General features: G+C 42.7%; 1 long non-coding RNA gene across 1 annotated transcript in view; it reads left to right on the forward strand.

Moving 5' to 3' along the window:
• The window catches only part of LOC141124950 (uncharacterized), a 620,003-nt gene extending 608,122 nt beyond the window's left edge, over window positions 1–11,881 (forward strand). Inside the window, exon 5 of the long non-coding RNA XR_012241270.1 lies at window positions 10,268–11,881. This is a non-coding gene — a long non-coding RNA (uncharacterized lncRNA). The remainder of the gene's footprint in view (window positions 1–10,267) is intronic.
• Window positions 11,882–13,149: the final 1,268 nt, after the last annotated feature.

The raw sequence follows: 13,149 nt of genomic DNA on the forward strand, positions 1-13,149 counted from the left end.
GTGTTTCATTTATTGCTCCGTAACCGCTTGCCGACCACGCTATAGCCAAATGACGGCTGCAGTGCGGTCGGATAACTCTGGGAGGGTGTACTATGATGTCCTCCCAGAATCGCGATCCCGTGCGCCCCCTGGAGCGCGCACCTGGGAATATCCGTAACTGCCGGGTCCATAGGACCCGACGCATCATGTATCACGATAAGTGGCCGCTGACAGCGGCCGTTTAGCATGTGATCGCTCTGTCAAATGACGGAGCAATCACTTGTAGACAAACCGGCATCACATCCGGTTCCTCTCTCCCCTTTGTATCGATCGGTAAGGAGACGAGAGAGATCAGAGGCAGCAGCACTGTGGGCTGGATGTGCAGTGCCCACAGCGCTGATATGTGACAACTCCAGCCATCCATCCATCCATGCTCAGTTATCCATCCTCATCAATACACAGCCATCCATCCTTATCAATACTCAGCCATCCATCCTCATCAATACTCAGCCATCCATGCTCAGCCATCCATCCATCCTCAGCAATACTCATCCATCCATCCTCAGCAATACTCTTTCATCCATCCTCAGCAATACTCATCCACTGATCCATACTCATCAATACTCATCCATGCTCAGCCATCCATCCATACTCAGCAATACTCATCCATCCATCCATGCTCAGCCATCCCATCCATACCCAGCCGTACTCAGCCATACCTAGCCATACCCAGCCACACTCAGCCGTACCCAGCCACACTCAGCAGTACCCAGCCACACTTAGCCATACCCAGCCACACTCAGCCGCACCCAGGCGCACTCAGTCGCACTCAGTCGTACCCAACCGCACTCAGCCATACCCAGCCATACCCAGCCATACCCAGCCACACTCAGCCATACCCATCCATACCCAGCCGCACCCAGCCGTACTCAGGCATACTCATTCATGCTCAGCCACCCCCATCCACGGCTCATCCATCCCCATTCATGCTCATCCATGCCACATCAGTTCTCATCCATGCCCCATCCATGTCACTACAGTTCCTCACAAAAGTGTAATAGGTAGTCAAATTAGATTTGAAACTTATGCCCCTAGAACACCTGACGTTGCTCCCCGCATGTTGGGCCTCTCTATGTGGCCAGGCTGTGTAAAAGTCTCACACATGTGGTATCGCCGTACTCAGGAGGAATAGTAGAATCTATTTTGGGGTGTAATTTTTGGCATGTACATGCTATTTGTTAGAAATATTGTATAAATGGACAACTTTGTGTAAAAAAAAACGGAAAATTGTATCAAATACTTACTGTAATTTTCCTTTCCTGACGCCAAACCATGGCAGCATACTAGTGAGAGCTCTGCCTCTTGACCACTCCCTGAGGACCAGTGAATAGCATAAATGAAAGGACTAGTTAGACCCCACCCCATTCTCTGTAATTAGCTACATACCGAAACGTACAAGGGTGGGGCCGTATGCTGCCATGGTTTGGCATCAGGAAAGGAAAATTACAGTAAGTATTTGATACAATTTTGTATGTATGCTGCCATGTTGGCGTCAGGAAATGTGTTTTCACTTTCTTTACACATTTTCCAAAAACTTGTAGAAAAAAATGACATGTTCAAAAGACTCATTATGCCTCATAGATTGGGTGGGTTGTTTTCTTTCCAAAATTAGGTCATTTTTGGGGTGTTTCCATTGTCCTGGTGCTCCAGGGCCTTCAAAAGTGTAAGAGGTAGTCAAGAAATTATATGTGTAATTTATGCTCCAAGAACGCCTGACAGTGCTCCTTGCATGTTGGGCCTCTGTATGTGGTCACGGCGTGTAAAAGTCTCACATATGTGGTATCGCCGTACTCAGGAGGAGTAGCAGAATGTGTTTAGGGGTGTAATTTGTGCTATGCATATGCTGTGTGTGAGAAATAACCTGCTAATATTTTGTGAAAAAAAAAAGAAAAAAAATTTGATTTTGCAAAGAATTGTGGGAACAAAATTACAACTTCAAAAAACTCACCATGCCTCTTACGAAATACCTTGGAATGTCTACTTTGTACTTTCCTGGCTTGTTAGTGTCTCAAGAAATGAGATAGGCCATCAGTGCATCAGGTGTGATCAATTTTCAGAGATTGGCACCATAGCTTGTGGACTCTATAACTTTCACAAAGACCAAATAATATACACTGATTTGGGTTATGTTTACCAAAGATATGTAGCAGTATAAATTTTACCCAAAATTTATGAAGAAAAATTACTAATTTTCAAAATTTTATAACAGAAACCAAGAAAAATGCATTTTTTTACAGAATTGTCAGGCTTTTTACTTTTATAGCGCAAAAAAAAAAAAACAGCGGCGATTAAATGCCACCAAAAGAAAGCTCTATTTATGTGAAAAAGGACAAAAATTTCATATAGGTAGAGTGTTGCATGACTGAGTAATTGTCATTCAAAATGTGAGAGAAAACTAAAAATTGGTCTGGTTAGGAAGGGGGTTTAAGTGCCCAGTGGGTAAGTGGTTAAAGAAAAATCCAGCAACTTCAGACATCTCTGGCCTTATACGTACTGTTCAAATGAACAAGTCTGGAGGTAAGAGAACTAAATAAAAGATGTAGATTTCTCAGTACTTTAGAGCAGTATTTGATTAACAGTTTGCATTGTGAAGTGAACAAAAACCTGTAAATCACACTGAGAGCAAACTGGCATACTTTGCCCAAAGGAAACATAAACAATTGCAGTCCATTATGCAACATGGCTTTGGGTGTTCTGTTTACCATTTGGCAGAAAATCACCTAGTGACAGTCAATATGACTATTTTTTACAGCCAAATCAGTGTAGCGTGTTGGACATATTGTATGTGCGTATTTGCAGAACATACCTTTCTTTTCATTTGTTGTCATTTTTTGCCAGTAATATGCCCCAAAAAAAAAACATCACATAGGTTTGTCAACATATACCAAGCCCATTTTTGTAATGATATTTTTTTGCTTTAATTTGCAAAAAAAAAAGGTTGGTATTCATATTTACACCATGTTACTGCTAGGAAGGTTCATCACATTAATTAAACATACATCATTTTTGATCCTGGGACACATCACTGACTCTATGTACTTCTCTATGTAGTGAAGGAACATTATGGCAGATATGAAGGTCCAGTAAGGTGATGTACATAGCTTCAATGACCTGCCTATGATAAATTATTATTTGCATAAGAAGTAAGACATTTGGACATTATTCTCAAAAATTTCTGAAGATAGCATATCAATGTTGAACAAATCAATATTGTAGGGGCTTAAATATTTCTGAGATATGACTTATCTGAAATGATTTGGGGGAAAAAGTAAATATCTAATTTTTAAAAGACCACAATAAAGGGTGTTGCCATTGCTTGTTTCCCTAAATTGCTTCTATACTGTATGTGGTACATATGATGAATTAGTGCCAAAGCATACAAATAAAAGCTAACCAAGCTTTGGCTAAAAAATGCAATACTGAAAGCCCCTAGTAATTGCTAAGGACAGTGTGCGCCTCCAGCGGCGATAGCCTCAGCTTGTGCTCCAGAATGTTAATCTGTCACACTGCGGTCCACGAAAAGATTTTCATCACAGGATTCAGCCTGTACAGCACTTTTAAGCCAAACCCAAGCACTAAAAACCAGATAGTATTCCTTCACGTAGCTAACATCCCCTCTTCCTTTTGGCATCTGTTCTGTTTGATTCAGGTATATAATTTATGTTTTCAGCATGTATGTTGATTTATTTGATTTTTTTTTCAGATTTAAGCCATCTTGCACACTATATAGATAGCAATCTTGTGTGTGAAAACACACAGGTCTGCATGCTAAATCAATTTTAAACTGTGGCTCACCACTACATTGCAGATTGATCTTTGTAAGTTTCAGGCACACTCCGAAACACCATTGTGACTCTGGCATTATAATACTGAACTGTTCTGGCAGTTTAATGACAATCTTCCACAGTTTCATAAATGCCATGTAGCGTCTATTTTGACATTTGCAAGTTAGCAAGTCACTGAAACATTTGCAATAGCCATTGTAAATCAGCTTGTATGGCTTAGTTGAAATGAGTCAATGTGATCATCAATATCAGTTACCTTTTGGTTAGATGATTTGCCATGTATTGCTGGACATTTTTCAAATTTGAGTAAGCAGGAGATGTAAAGCTAGGAATGTGATCAGTGTATTGTGCACATTTAACAGCACTATAGGATAGTCAGATTAATTTATGATCAGATGGACTATTGAATGATATGGATGTGAAGCAAGCACTTATTTGTTTGGGAACGCTGTTGTGCTATGTGCATGAAGTACAAAATAAGAGCCAGGCTTTTGGAATACATACTACTGTATAAATGTATAAGTTTGTTTTTGGCAATTTTAAAATACCTCAGGGAGGGATTTTTCTTTTTTGTAAAATATTAGCAAAAGAAGGGAATGCTGACCTAGTGCATTACCAAAAATAAATTTTATTCTAAACAAAAACGACAATGGTTGTATTTACATACAAACGTTGTGTATAAGCATATCACAGCAAAGTTAGATGCAAACAGTCACCCTCAAGTCTAATGCAGAGAACCAGTGATGCAGAAAGACCAGGGGGTGTTTGAAGTGTCTAACGTGTTTCGAGGGAGAACCCTCTTCCTCAGAGCCAAAATGGTGAAATGATTTGAGCATTTCACCATTTTGGCTCTGAGGAAGAGGGTTCTCCCTCAAAATGCATTAGCTACTTCAAACACCGCCTGGTCTTCTTGCATCACCGGTGTTCCTTATTAGACATGACGGTGACTGTTCGCATCTGCCTTTGCTGTGATATGCTTGTACACAACGTTATTTTGAATAAAATGTGCTGGTAATGCGCTAGGTCGTGCTCCCTTCTTTTGCTAATATTTTACAGTTCTAGGGATACCCATTGTCCTAAGGAGGGTAGAAAGGCCATTGGCATTGAAAAGAGTTTCTTGCACTACACATCCCTAGACCTACCACCCAAGCGCAGGAGATTTTTTTTTGTCCCTGCCAATATTATGGCTTTAAGTGATCACCTCTAGGGATGAGCCGAACACCCCCCTGTTCGGTTCGCACCAGAACATGCGAACAGGAAAAAAGTTTGTTCGAACACGCGAACACCGTTAAAGTCTATGAGACACGAACATGAATAATCAAATATGCTAATTTTAAAGGCTTATATGCAAGTTATTGTCATAAAAAGTGTTTGGGGACCTGGGTCCTGCCCCAGGGGACATGGATCAATGCAAAAAAAAGTTTTAAAAACGGCCATTTTTTCAGGAGCAGTGATTTTAATAATGCTTAAAGTCAAACAATAAAAGTGTAATATCCCTTTAAAGTTCGTACCTGGGGGGTGTCTATAGTATGCCTGTAAAGGGGCGCATGTTTCCCGTGTTTAGAACAGTCTGACAGCAAAATGACATTTCAAAGGAAAAAAGTCATTTAAAACTACTCGCGACTATTGCATTGTCGGTCCGACAATACACATAAAAGTTCATTGATAAAAACGGCATGGGAATTGCCCACAGGGGAACCCCGAACCAAAATTTAAAAAAAAATGACGTGGGGGTCCCCCTAAATTCCATACCAGGCCCTTCAGGTCTAGTATGGATTTTAAGGGGAACCCCGCGCCAAAATTAAAAAAAAAAAAAACGGCGTGGGGTCCCCCCAAAAATCCATACCAGACCCTATCCGAGCACGCAACCTGGCAGGCCGCAGGAAAAGAGGGGGGACGAGAGAGCGCCCCCCCTCCTGAACCGTACCAGGCCACATGCCCTCAACATTGGGAGGGTGCTTTGGGGTAGCCCCCCAAAACCCCTTGTCCCCATGTTGATGAGGACAAGGGCCTCATCCCCACAACCCTGGCCAGATCCCGCCCCCCCGTGTGAAATGGTAAGGGGGTACAAAAGTATATATAAGACTAAGACCCAGGAAGACTTCACACAATATAAATCTGCCCTCCTAAAATACTATTCCTGCCTTCACACCGCCAAACAGACCTACTTTTTCACACTCATTAACACATTCTCATCCAGTCCACGTCAACTCTTCTCTACCTTCAACACTCTACTCTGTCCTCCACTGCCTCCACCCACCAACTCACTCACTGCCCAGGAGATTGCCAATCACTTCAAAACTAAGATTGATACAATTCATGAGGAGATCACCAATGCGCAAAAACCTCCCCCATGCAACACCCCATGTCCACAGACACAATCATTACTTCCCTCATTCAACCCTGCTACTATTACTGAGGTTGCTAAACTTTTATCTAGCACTCATCTAACCACTTGCCCCCTCGATCCTGTTCCCTCGCAAATGCTACGCTCACCCTCTGACTCGATTCTATGCTCTCTAACTCACATTTTCAACCTCTCCCTCTCTTGTGGCATTTTCCCAAACTCTCTAAAACATGCGCTAATCACCCCCATACTAAAAAAGCCCTCACTGGATCCCACCAATCTCAACAACTTACGTCCCATCTCCTTACTCTCCTTCTCCTCCAAACTTCTTGAAAGACTGGTCTACAACCGACTAAGCGACCATCTGACCATGAATAAACTTCTTGATCCCCTTCAGTCCGGTTTTCGCCCTCAACACTCCACGGAAACTGCTCTCCTAAAACTCTCAAATGACCTACTAATGGCTAAAGCCAATGGACACTATTCTGTACTACTTCTCCTGGATCTCTCTGCTGCCTTTGACACAGTGGACCACCCCCTCCTCCTCAAAAAACTCCACTCCTTTGGTCTCCGTGACTGTACTCTTCACTGGTTCTCATCCTACCTATCCCACCGCTCCTTCAGTGTCACTTAGAACTCTACTTCCTCCTCTCCTCTTCCTTTTTCTGTTGGGGTCCCCCAAGATTCTGTTCTTGGACCTCTCCTTTTCTCAATCTACACCACCTCCTTGGGTCAGTTGATTGCCTCCCACGGCTCTAAATATTATCTCTACGCTGATGACACCCAAATCTATCTCTCCACCCCCCAGCTCTCCCCATCTGTCTCCTCACGCATTACCAACTTACTAGCAGACATATCAGCCTGGATGTCACATCACTTTCTCAAACTCAACCTATCCACAACCGAGCTCATGATATTTCCTCCCTCAGGTGCCACTTCCCCTGATTTCCCTGTCAAGATTAACGGCTCAACTATCAACCCATCTCCCCACGCCAAGGTCCTAGGTGTAATCCTGGACTCTGAACTAACCTTTCGACCCCACATTCTATCACTATCCAAAGCTTGCCGCCTCAATCTTCACAACATCTTCAAGATACGCCCCTTCCTAACCAATGACACCACAAAGCTTCTAATCCACTCCCTGGTCATCTCCCGCCTCGACTATTGCAACTCCCTCCTCATTGGTTTACCTCTAAATAGGCTATCCCCACTTCAGTCCGTCATGAACGCTGCTGCCAGGCTCATCCACCACACAAACCGCTCAGCGTCTGCCACACCCCTCTGCCAATCTCTCCATTGGCTGCCACTCAGTCACCGAATTAAATTCAAGATACTAACTATAACTTACAAAGCCATCCACAACCTGGCCCCCAGCTACATCTCTAACCTAGTCACAAAATACCAACCTAATCGTTCTCTCTTCGCTCCTCCCAAGACCTCCTGCTCTCAAACTCCCTTGTCACCTCATCCCATGCTCGCCTTCAGGACTTCTCCAGAGCCTCCCCCATCCTCTGGAATGCTCTACCCCAATCCGTCCGACTTTCTCCTACTTTATCCACTTTCAGACGATCCCTGAAAACTCATCTCTTCAGAGAAGCCTATCTGGCCCCCACCTAACAACTGTACATTTATCTTCTCAATCAGCACATCACCCATAGTTATTACCTCTTGTATCTCTTGACCTTGCCTCTTAGATTGTAAGCTCTAAGGAGCAGGGCCCTCTGATTCCTACTGTATCAAATTGTATTGTATTTGTACTGTCTACCCTCAAGTTGTAAAGCGCTACGTAAACTGTTGGCGCTATATAAATACTGTATAATAATAATAATAATAATAATAATAATAATACCATTTCACTAAAAAACTGTCAAAAATTTTAAAAATGACAAGAGACAGTTTTCTTCCTCCAGCGTTCACGTCCAGCATCTTCTCTGCGGCCTCTTCTATCTTCTTCTCCTCGGGCCGCTCTGCATGCATGGCATGGGGGGAGGCTCCCACTCTTCTCTTCATCTTCTTCTCTTCTTCATCTTCTTCTTCATCTTCTTCTCTTCTTGATTTTCTTCTCCGGGCTGCTCCGCACCCATGCTGGCATGGAGGGAGGCTCCCGCTGTGTGACGCGTCTCCTCTTCTGACGGTTCTTAAATAATGGGGGGCGGGGCCACCCGGTGACCCTGCCCCCCCTGATGCACGGTGACTTGACGGAACTTCCCTGTGACGTCACAGGGGAATGCCACAGGGAAGTCCCGTCATGTCCCATGCGCCACCAAGTGGCCCCGCCCCCCGTTATTTAAGAACCATCAGAAGAGGAGACGCGTCACACCGCGGGAGCCTCCCTCCATGCCAGCATGGGTGCGGAGCGGCCCGGAGAAGAAAATGAAGAAGAGAAGAAGATGAAGAAGAAGATGAAGAAGAGAAGAAGATGAAGAGAAGAGCTGGAGCCTCCCCCCATGCCATGGGTGTGGAGCGGCCTGAGGAGAAGAAGATAGAAGACGCCACTAAGGAGAAGCTGGACGAGAACGCCGGAGGAAGAACCAGAAGAGCCAGAAGAACCAGGAGAAGAAGAAGAAGATGAAGGAAGATAGAAGAAAGAAGAAGCATTTAAATAAAGGAATTGTCAAAAACTATCTTTTGTAATTTTTAGCATTTTTGACAGTTTTTTAGTGAAATGGTAGGGGTACATTTCACACAGGGGGGCCGGGATCTGGGGGTCCCCTTGTTAAAGGGGGCTTCCAGATTCCGATAAGTCCCCCACCCGCAGACCCCCACAACCACCGGCCAGGGTTGTGGGGATGAGGCCCTTGTCCTCATCAACATGGGGACAAGGTGTTTTAGGGGGCTACCCCAAAGCACCCTCCCAATGTTGAGGGCATGTGGCCTGGTACAGTTCAGGAGGGGGGGCGCGCTCTCGTCCCCCCTCTTTTCCTGCGGCCTGCCAGGTTGCGTGCTCGGATAAGGGTCTGGTATGGATTTTGGGGGGACCCCACGACGTTTTTTTTTGTTTTTTTTTGTGCAGGGTTCCCCTTAAAATCCATACCAGACCTGAAGGGTCTGGTATGGAATTTGGGGGGAACCCCACGTCATTTTTTTAAATTTTGGCTGGAGTTCCCCTTAATATCCATACCAGACCTGAAGGGCCTGGTATGGAATTTAGGGGGACCCCCACGTCATTTTTTTTTTAAATTTTGGTTCGGGGTTCCCCTTTGGGAAATTCCCATGCCGTTTTTATCAATGAACTTTTATGTGTATTGTCGGACCGGCAATGCAATAGCCGCGAGTAGTTTTAAATGACTTTTTTTCCTTTGAAATGTAATTTTGCTGTCAGACTGTTCTAAACACGGGAAACATGCGCCCCTTTTCAGGCATGCTATAGACACCCCCCAGCTACGAAATTTAAAGGGATATTACACTTTTATTGTTTGACTTTAAGCATTATTAAAATCACTGCTCCTGAAAAAACGGCCGTTTTTAAAACTTTTTTTTTGCATTGATTCATGTCCCCTGGGGCAGGACCCAGGTCCCCAAACACTTTTTATGACAATAACTTGCATATAAGCCTTTAAAATTAGCACTTTTGATTTCTCCCATAGACTTTTAAAGGGTGTTCCGCGGCATTCGAATTTGCCGCGAACACCCTAAATTGTTCACTGTTCGGCGAACTTGCGAACAGCCAATGTTCGAGTCGAACTCGAAGCTCATCCCTAATCACCTCTCTGCTGGATTCCAAGATAAAGTTTTTTACTGATACACATTATGAATATTTTTGATGAGATCTCATGTGATTAGGATTAACCTATGGTGTGGGGAAGGTTAATAGGCCGATGCAGAGTTTAATAATTTAACATTCCATATCACAACAATGGGAAGAATGTTTCTTTCTGGATAGGTTCCAAAAAAATATCATTCAATTTGCCATAAAGCAATTATGGCATGAAGGTGCTGGTAACCCTGAAGTGTTTTTTATGCAACAGATCTGTAATTTTTTATAGGGGGTGGGTTGCTAGGGGGTAATATTTTTGAAACCATGTATTATAAAGTTTTTGTATTGTTATAATTACAAATCTTGTAAGTGAATCAGTACTTATTTTCTTTTCTTTAGGTGTTTACTAACTTACATGTGAAGAGATCAAGTAAAAACTAACCAAGACTTGAAGGAAGAATGAATAGAATAAAATTAGGATAAAATGGGAAGGGGACAAGTGACAACTGAACAAACCTCAGAGAAAGAGTGAGAAAAACAAGTGAAAATGATCAATACCTGGAGGAGAAATAATTGGTAACAACTGACCCAGACCCAGAGAAGGATATGTGAGGAGGGCAGGTGGCAAATGGACAAGACCTAGAAGAGGAATTAGAACATATGAGGAGAACAAGTGAAAACTGACCTGACTGAGGCAGAATTTTAGAGTAGAGGCATCAAGGTTTGGAGGATGAGTAAGAAGCATGTTGTAGAATTTCCTAACAGGAAAATAAATTAAATCATCATGATAGAACCTATGTCAACTTCAGGATGTCCATTCCACAATATTCCGTGTTTTGCATACAAAGAGAGCTTGATTGTTTCCCTCCTGCCTCTGAAAGAAGCTTCCTGAGCATGTGGAGGGAGATTCAAAGGACTGGCCTAATTATTTATCATTGCCTGGACAATCCCTGGAGTGTTCAGAAGGTGGCTGTGGAGGTAAAAAATAGTATGAAGTTCTGGAGAGATTGTTCCTTCTCCCCAGGAGGGTTCCAAAGCCTCAGGGGCTGCTGTCCTTAGACAACCTGTGGACTGTATAGCTGTTCTTGAGGCCTCAGCATGTCAGGGTTGAGGCCTGGATTTATCTCCTGAGGGGCTGGCTGTAGGACTTCACCACAAGGGATTTGGTTTGGATAAGGATTGTCTCCCTCACTGGACCATGTCTGGAGGAATCTGTAAGGTGGCAGCTGTCCTGGGAACTTGTGAATAAAGACCCTGAGTTGACTCTTGGTGACCATGTACTTATGGGATATAAGTGCCCGAGATAGCTTGAACTGAGGCGGCTCTCATAGGGTCTCAGAATACTCTCTATTCCCCTGTCCTCAGCAGAATCCTGCAGAGTCCAGAGGAAAGTGTCCCTTTGTTACTATGCAGCCTCCTGGAAACTGCATTGGGTACCAATCGCTGTACGGTGGTGCAAGGTAAAGAGATGCCAAAGAGAATTGCCTTATGGTCTACAGCTGTGAAGTCTTAGATTGTTTGTCGTCACCAATTACCTACACAGAAAGACTAGGGGAAATATTTTCCTCTCATTGCATTGCTGTTCTTTGGAGTATCCCATGCCCTACCCCCTCTCCTGTTTAAAGTTCGTCAAGCAGTACATTTCAGAAAGACATCCCCTAGAGTGAGTTATTGGTGTTGGAGTGTATGGACTGGTGCTTGTGGTGGTGAACAGCCTCAGTACTATTAGGGAAAAAACAGCTATCACCAGTAGCTCCTACGAGGGAAGCACTACCTTTACCTTATAGTTATGAGTTTGCTTGAATGTGATTATGTGTACTAATAGCAAATGATTCCTATCCTTTAATTTTTGGAGATTAACAGTGAAATGAAAAAAAAATGTATATTTGATTACACTGCATAGGGTAATTTTAAAATGTACTTAAAATATAAAGCAGAAATGTAAATAATATTTTAGTACAATGTTGAAAGTGTGAACAGAATACAAGAAACAAAGTGACCATTGAAACTGTAAAATCATTTGAATCCCAGAATGTAAGTGTTTCTAAAGAAGGTATATTAAAATGGTGATCTATACAGTGGTGGTCAGCAATTACGATATTGCATTATTATATAAATGCTTTTAATAAATAATACAATAAATATGATATGCCAGAAGTGTTTTTCTTGGTGTATACACACACACGATATCCAGGCTGATATTCATGTCATTTCCATTTTGTGTTTGGATGCCATACAGTAACATTTGTGTGGGGGTGTCATGCAATAACTAAAATAAAATAAAAATGTAAGTTTTGTGCATAGAAATCAGTGTGTGTGTGTGTGTGGAGGGGGGGGGGGGGTGATTGTCAATTCTGGCCATTTAAGAGGGCTACTAGGTAAGCTGTTATCACACAAATAGCATTGGAAGCTGGGCACAGCTACGAAGAACCTTTGATAATGCAAAACAAAAGAGAGCAAAGGGTGGAAAATACTTTTGCCAGGTTATGGTGAATGCAAATTTCTGATATTTGACACATATACCATACTGTCACATATACTGTAAGTCTATTCAGCGCCTGCTTAAATCAGTGGGAGCTGTAGTGTTCACTCACATAAAGAAATCTTTAGATTTTTGCACTGCCTTCTTTTTAAACAATATATATTTAAAGTAAAAAGGCAAGATTTTTTTTTGTTTTGGATAAAGTGGAGAGGGATTAGAACACCTGTCAGCATTTGTCGTTGTCTGTGCCTCCTATGGGAAGATTCACCCTATTAGTCCTGTTTACTGTTATCATCAAAATTGAATGTAAAAGAAAATCTAAATTTTGGGCTGTCCCCAGAAAAGTAATAGAGGAAGAATCTTCTAATGGGGACACCAGTTTTGGTGACCTGGGGGCCCCAAGGAATTCCCTTAATTTACAGGGATTTCTTCTCACTTGCTGCTTTGGCTATGGGACAGGACGTGAAAGTAAATCACCCCACTGGAACACAGATTGCAAATAAAATACTGACAGGGGTTATAACCATCACTTGCCCTGTCCAAAATGAAAAAAAAAAGGTTTGCCTATAGTTCTACGTTAAAAACTGTAAATATTTATTTTTCACTTATAGCACAACACTGAAAAGCAAGGAGTTAATATTTTTAGGACAGCGTTAAGAGCCAAGAAAATCACTCCCTTTACCTATACATTTGGACTCATGGATGTATCTGTAGTTTAGTCTGTATCTGTGCTATAAAAGGGCAGTTTGGGTGCATATTTGGCCATGGGTTGATTTGCATTGCTCTATCAATTACTCTG

Source organism: Aquarana catesbeiana, linkage group LG01 (genome assembly GCF_042186555.1).
Source record: "Aquarana catesbeiana isolate 2022-GZ linkage group LG01, ASM4218655v1, whole genome shotgun sequence".
In the NCBI taxonomy this organism is placed as follows: domain Eukaryota; kingdom Metazoa; phylum Chordata; class Amphibia; order Anura; family Ranidae; genus Aquarana; species Aquarana catesbeiana.